The sequence below is a fragment of the Triticum aestivum genome, chromosome 3A (genome assembly GCF_018294505.1).
Source record: "Triticum aestivum cultivar Chinese Spring chromosome 3A, IWGSC CS RefSeq v2.1, whole genome shotgun sequence".
NCBI lineage: Eukaryota > Viridiplantae > Streptophyta > Magnoliopsida > Poales > Poaceae > Triticum > Triticum aestivum.
This window is the reverse complement of record NC_057800.1, coordinates 683598539-683605264: the sequence shown is the minus strand read 5'-3', so window position 1 is coordinate 683605264 and position 6726 is coordinate 683598539.

Below are 6726 nucleotides of genomic sequence, written 5' to 3'. Positions count from 1 at the left end.
GGCCGGAGGACTTGTTGTTATAGATTCCTTTTCAGCAAGGTTATCCCTTCTTCCATGAGGGAATTGTAAGACCTATTCTTCAAGTTATTCCTGATGGATCCTTTGTGTCTCCAGAGTCTGATCTTCACCTGTTGGCCATGTCAATGATATCTCGAAGCATGTCTGTGGTACTCCAATTTTCAACAAGAACACTTATCCCAATGCTAATTGTTTCTTGCTCAATTATCCAAACACCGTTGTAGGGGTAATGTCATGAAAATTCTCTCCCCTACCTAAAGAGTTTTCTACATTATATCCTCTCATGGATATCACGCTCTGCTTGTCCTTGGGAAGGATATACCCTTGAAATATGTGTTTAAACACATTTTCCTTTCCATTGTTCTGTTTAATCTGATAATCATATTTTCCTTTCCATTGGTTGGTTTAACGTTTCTTGTGATCTATATGTTCTAAGCAGTAATATTCTCCTGCTTATGTAAACACCTCGGTGTACAATTCTGTCAGCAAGACCCTGTTACTGTTGTTGATGACATTCTAGTAGCCACTGATGGACGAGAACCTTGCCTATTGGCCCGCCTCGTTCAACGAGTAGGAAAAATGGTTCTCATCGTCCCTCGCCCTTGGTACCGACATTGTTGACAACATAACTGACAGGCTATCCTCTGACATACCTTGCTATCTTGACCGTGTAAGACGTCAACGCCCCTTATCTACTTTTAACCCACATGGTGGCCCATAACCCACAGTTCCACGGGATCGAAACCTGACTCTCCTGTACACCCCTGTTTCTAAAGTCATTCCTCACGCTTGGCTTCGTATGAAAGATCACGAGCCACCTTCCTAGTGATCTATTCTGGTATCAGACACAATACTTATTCTCGTTTCTCTGGACCCCTTTCATACTTTGTTTCAGGCATCGAACGATTGCCTACTCGCTCGAAACTTCTTATGGTACCTACTTACCTTGCTATCGATATTGTCTTAAGTTTCCATTTGAGAGTTACTTTCCGCCCCATCCCCGATGTTATCAACCGGATAGTCAACCTTTCAGAGGCCCGTTCTTTCGAAGTTACCCCTTGTCATTTTCGTAAGTACGATGGAGTTCCTGAAGAAAGGACGACAACCTCATCATGATGCATCGATGCATAGGAATGAAGTCATCACCGCTATGGATCGACCACTTTGAGAAGAGCAACCAAGCCCGAAAAGATCCGTTAGAATTTCATAACCAAATCCCTTCCCCCTTACTCTACCTCTTAAATCTCGGGACGAGGTTTCTTGTAGTGGAGGAGAATTGTGATGCCCGGATATTTAAGCTACAGTGAACCTCTCCTAATGATGCCACGTCACCTCGGTTACTGTTGTTAATCTCCCGTTAGTTCAAAACCGATTCAGAATTCAATTTGAATTAAAGTCAAACGGTAAAACTTTTCAAATATAAAAAACTAAAATGGTACAGGCGTGACAAATAATCCCTATATAATAAAGGTAGAGAAACCAACATCTTTAAAAGTGTTTGAATGTCCTAAAATAATTAAAACAGTAGGCAAAACAATTAAATAAATGCCTTTTGTATTTTATAAATAACAAACTATTCATTTAGTTGTCCAAAAGTTAATGGGGCAGTAGCATAATTATTAGTACTAAATTGTGAACTATTTTTTATACTTTATAAAACTAAAACAAATTAAAACTAAAAGAAAGCAAAAATAGCAAATAAAAATAAGAAAAGACAAAGACAAAACAAAATAAAAAGAGAAAGGAAAGGACACCCCGGCCAACTGGGCCAACAGGCCCAGCTGGCCACCCACGTGGCCCAGCTGGCCCACTCCGGCTGTATAACCCCTCCCTGGAAACCCTAGCTACCCACCCGATCCCCCCCCCGCACGATCCCATGTTCCCCACCCCACGACCCGATGTGGATCGGGGGCGCTCGCCCCCCCCCCGACCCTGGTGACTGCGCCGCCCCGCGCCCCGATGTCGGCGCCTTCCCCAGCGCCGCCCCACTACCGACGCCTCGCCTCCTCCTGGAGCCCCCTTCGCCGGCGCCCTGCCACCTCGCCGTCGCTGGACCCCGCCCGGAGCTACCTCCCCCCTGCCTCCCCAACGCCGCGTCGGCAAATTGCCCCGTCCTCGGCTCCTCCCCAAGCCCGTTGCCAATCCCTACAGCCGCATAGTGAGCCGCCCCTCCCCCCCCCGTTTCCCACCCCTTTCCCCTGCTTTCATCGCGTCGCCCGTCGTGCCGCTCGCCGCGCGCACGCGCGCCATCGTGCCAGCCCCGCTCTATGTCGCTGCGTCGAGCTGTCCCGTTCACCGCCGACCGCCCCTGCTGCACGCTGCTGCTGCTCGGCTTCGCCTGCACCGCCGCGTTCCCTGCGCTGCCGCTGCCCACTCGTCGCCGCACGCGGCGCCAGCCGCATCCGCCTCTCCGCCGGCCGCCACCACTTCCCCCTGGCCGGTGCCTCGCCGCGCCCTGGCGGTCTTCGTCTGCCGCACCCCCTCGCCAGTCCGGTTTGGGCGTACGGCCGACGCCTGGCGCCCGTTGCGCCCGATCCACTTTGGCATATGGGCCACCGGCAGCTGGGCCTGCCCCTGTGCCTATGATAGTGGTCCCAGCGCCCCAGAACGATAAAAAAAGGAATAATAAATATAATAAATAAATAATTAATAATAAAATTAATTAATTAAGTAAGTAAATAATTAACTTAATTAATCATGTTTAGTTAAACTAATTAAACGTGATTAACCTAAAGTGTACAATTAACCTAACTAATCTGTTAGTTAGGGTGATATGTCTATGACAGACGGGACCCACACGTCAGTTTGACCCAGTCAACCCCCTGTTGACTGCTGACGTCATGCTGACGTCAGCAAACACTATTCTGGATAATGTTGATTTAATTAATTAAATAAATCCTAAAATTGATTTAATTCTTTTAAAATTAATATAAAATAAACCGTAGCTCGGATGGAAAAACTTTGTACATGAAAGTTGCTCAGAACGACGAGACGAATCCGGATCCGCAACCCGTTAGTCCGCCACGCATCCCTAGCATAGCAAACACGCAACTTTTCCCCTCCGGTTCATCTGTCTGAAAACGTGAAACACCGGGAATACTTTCCCGGATGTTTTCCCCCTTCACCGGTACCACCTCGAACCGCGTTAGGGCACACTTAGCATCACGCTTTGTCATGTCATGCATCGTCATGCATTTGTTTGCATTATATTTATTGTTTCTTCCCCATCTTCTCCCGCTAGACACCGAGACCGACGCTGCTGCTACCCAGGACGACTACGGAGTTGACGACCCCTCTCTCTTGCCAGAGCAACCAGGCAAGCCCCCCCTTGATCACCAGATATCGCCTACTCTCCTCTATACTGCTTGCATTAGAGTAGTGTAGCATGTTACTGCTTTCCGTTAATCCTATCCTGATGCATAGCCTGTCCTTGCTACTATTGTTGTTACCTTTACCTGCAATCCTAATGCTTAGTATAGGATGCTAGTTTATCATCAGTGGCCCTACATTCTTGTCCGTCTGCCATGCTATACTATCGGGCTGTGATCACTCGGGAGGTGATCACGGGTATATACTACATACTTTATACATGATACAGGACTAAAGTCGGGTTGGCTCGTGGAGCACCCGCGAGTGATTCACGGATTGGGGATGAAAGGACCTTTGTCCCAACGGCCCTCTGTGTGGATCCTTGTGGCGAAGCGACAGGGCAGGTTGAGACCACCTAGGAGAGAGGTGGGCCTGGCCCTGTTCGGTGTTCGCGGTTATTTCAAGATAACATGTTTAACGAGATCTTGGTATTTGATCTGAGTCTGGCCACTGGCCTATATGCACTAACCATCTACGCGGGGACAGTTATGGGCACTCGACGTCGTGGTATCAGCCGAAGCCTCTGTGACGTCAGCGACTGAGCGGCGCGCGCCGGGTTGGATCGCGTAACGCAACTTCCTTTGTAATGGAGGTTGCTAGGTGTGCTCTCTGGCCGCCCTCGCAACATGCAGGTGTGCAATGGGCGATGGGCCCAGACCCCTGCGCCATAGGATTTAGACCGGCGTGTTGACCTCTTTGTTGTGCCTAGGTAGGGCTGCGACGTGTTGATCTTCCGAGGCCGGACATGACCCAGGAAAGTGTGTCCGGCCAAATGGGATCGAGCGTGTTGGGTTATGTGGTGCACCCCTGCAGGGAAGTTAACCTATTCGAATAGCCGTGATCTTCGGTAACAGGACGACTTGGAGTTGTACCTTGACCTTATGACAACTAGAACCGGATACTTAATAAAACACACCCTTCCAAGTGCCAGATACAACCGGTGATCGCTCTCTCACAGGGCGACGAGGGGAGGATCATCGGTTAGGATTATGCTACACGATGCTACTTGGTGAACTTACCATCTACTCTCTTCTCCTGCTGCAAGATGGAGGTTACCAGAAGCGTAGTTTTCGATAGGACTAGTTATCCCCCTCTTATTCCGGCATTCTGCAGTTCAGTCCACATATGATACCCTTATTTCATTTGATACCAATGCATACATATGTAGTGTAGCTCCTTGCTTGCGAGTACTTTCGATGAGTACTCACGGTTGCTTTGCTCCCTCTTTTCCCCCTTTCTATATCCGATTGCTGCGACCAGACGTTGGAGTCCAGGAGCCAGACGCCACCGTCGACGACGACTACTACTACTCGGGAGGTGCCTACTACTACGTGCAGCCCGCTGACGACGACCAGGAGTAGCTTAGGAGGATCCCAGGCAGGAGGCATGCGCCTCTTTCGATCTGTATCCTAGTTTGTGCTAGCCTTCTTAAGGCAAACTTGTTTAACTTATGTCTGTACTCAGATATTATTGCTTCCGCTGACTCGTCTATGATCGAGCTCTTGTATTCGAACCCTCGAGGCCCCTGGCTTGTAATATGATGCTTGTATGACTTATTTTATTTGTAGTGTTGAGTTGTGATATCTTCCAGTGAGTCCCTGATCTTGATCGTACACGTTTGCGTGTATGATTAGTGTACGATTGAATCGGGGGCGTCACACTCGTGCTCGTCGCTGTCGAGGACGGTGATGCCATCCTCCTCGCGGTCGCGGCATCGCTCGGCGATCTCCTCTAGAGCGTGGCGCTGGCGCTAGCGCTCCATCTCCTCTCGCATGTAGTCGTCACGTGCCCATTTTAGGCCGGTTCCAAGGTCGGTGACCATCTCCACGTGCTCCTTCTTGACGACCACGGGTGTCACCTGCTCCTTCTTCAGCCTGACCAGGCGAAGATGGCCACGGGGAGGGGAAGGTTGGCGGTGGCTCTCGTTTATGATGAGGTTGTCGGCGCTCCGGCGTCTCCTGGGACTCGGCCTTGATGCGGGCGAGCGGCCTCGCCTTCACAGCGCTGCCCGTGATCAATGGAAGGTTGACTGGCGGCAGCCTTGACATTGATTCGCGCAGGAGCCGAGGCGCTGAGATGAGGACGAGGATGCTAGTCGCTGACTCGGCGGGCCCACGGGGTGGGAATCTGGCGCGGGAAGTTTTGGCGCAATTTTCCTTTCCTTCGGCGCCCCCGGTCGGCACCCAGTGCGCTGGGTTTGGCCTGGGTCCGCCGACGCCAATTTTGGTCCTAATCGGCGAAATTTGGGCTCCTAGAGACGCGACTGAACCATTTTTTTGAGCTGACAATAAAAAGGAGCCCGGGGGCCTGTTGGGGGGGAGGGGGCGAGCGGAGATGCTCTCAGTCTCCAAGGAGGGCCAGGAAACTATTGATGTCGCCCGCCACGAAGAAGACGAGGGCCACGGTGCACGAAGAGGTCTCCTGGGTCGTCGACGACGAAGAGAAGGGCAGCAGCGGCGGCGGCGACGACGTACATGCAGTGGATGACGATGGTGAGCACGACGGACCCAACGGCAGTGGCACGGGAGCCGCAACGCGAGCACCGTCGCGGCCGCGTGGAGTGTTGGTGTGGTGAGCACAGCATCCAGATCCATAGGGTGGTCTTCTCGGCTTCCTCCGCCTGGAGGGCTCGGCGGAAAGGATCAACACCAGAGCAGGGGAAATCGGAAGGCAGGGAGAAGGGCACCAGCCGCCAACATGGTTACCTACCTGGGGCCGACCATGGTGGCCAACACCTTGCATGCCTGCGCCGTGCTCCTCCGCTGCAGCCGCAACTGGGACGGGTTCATCAACCTCTCAGCCTCGGACTACCCACTTATGACCGATGTTTTAAATATCGGACTATGCTAAATAGTGGCGGACCTACAAATGAGCTATAGTGGGCTATTTATATATGAGACCATTTAGCGGCATCCTGCGGAAAAAGGTATAACGGGATTATAGCATGCTATTTAAAACTATGCTCATGACCCAGGACGGTAGTGCCTTACTTTTTTTTACGCGGCGTCCGGTCAATTAATCCCTTCAGGTTTTCTTATAGCTTACCTAGCTTGACGCGATATGTCCTATGTCTATTTGTCCATAATCGAATCCGCTGGCTGACTAACCAACTGCGGCGACACAGATGTCATGCACATATTCTCGACGCTGCCGCGCAACGTCAAGTTCATCGAGCACACCAGCCGCCTCGGCTGGAAGGAGTGAGCACTCTTCCTTCTTCCCCACCTCCGGCGATCGATATTTATGTACGAGCTGGAACTGACGGCGATGAGTGATTGTGGCATGATGCAGGGGGCAGCCGCTGATCGTGGACCCGAGGCTGTACGCGTCGCGGAAGCA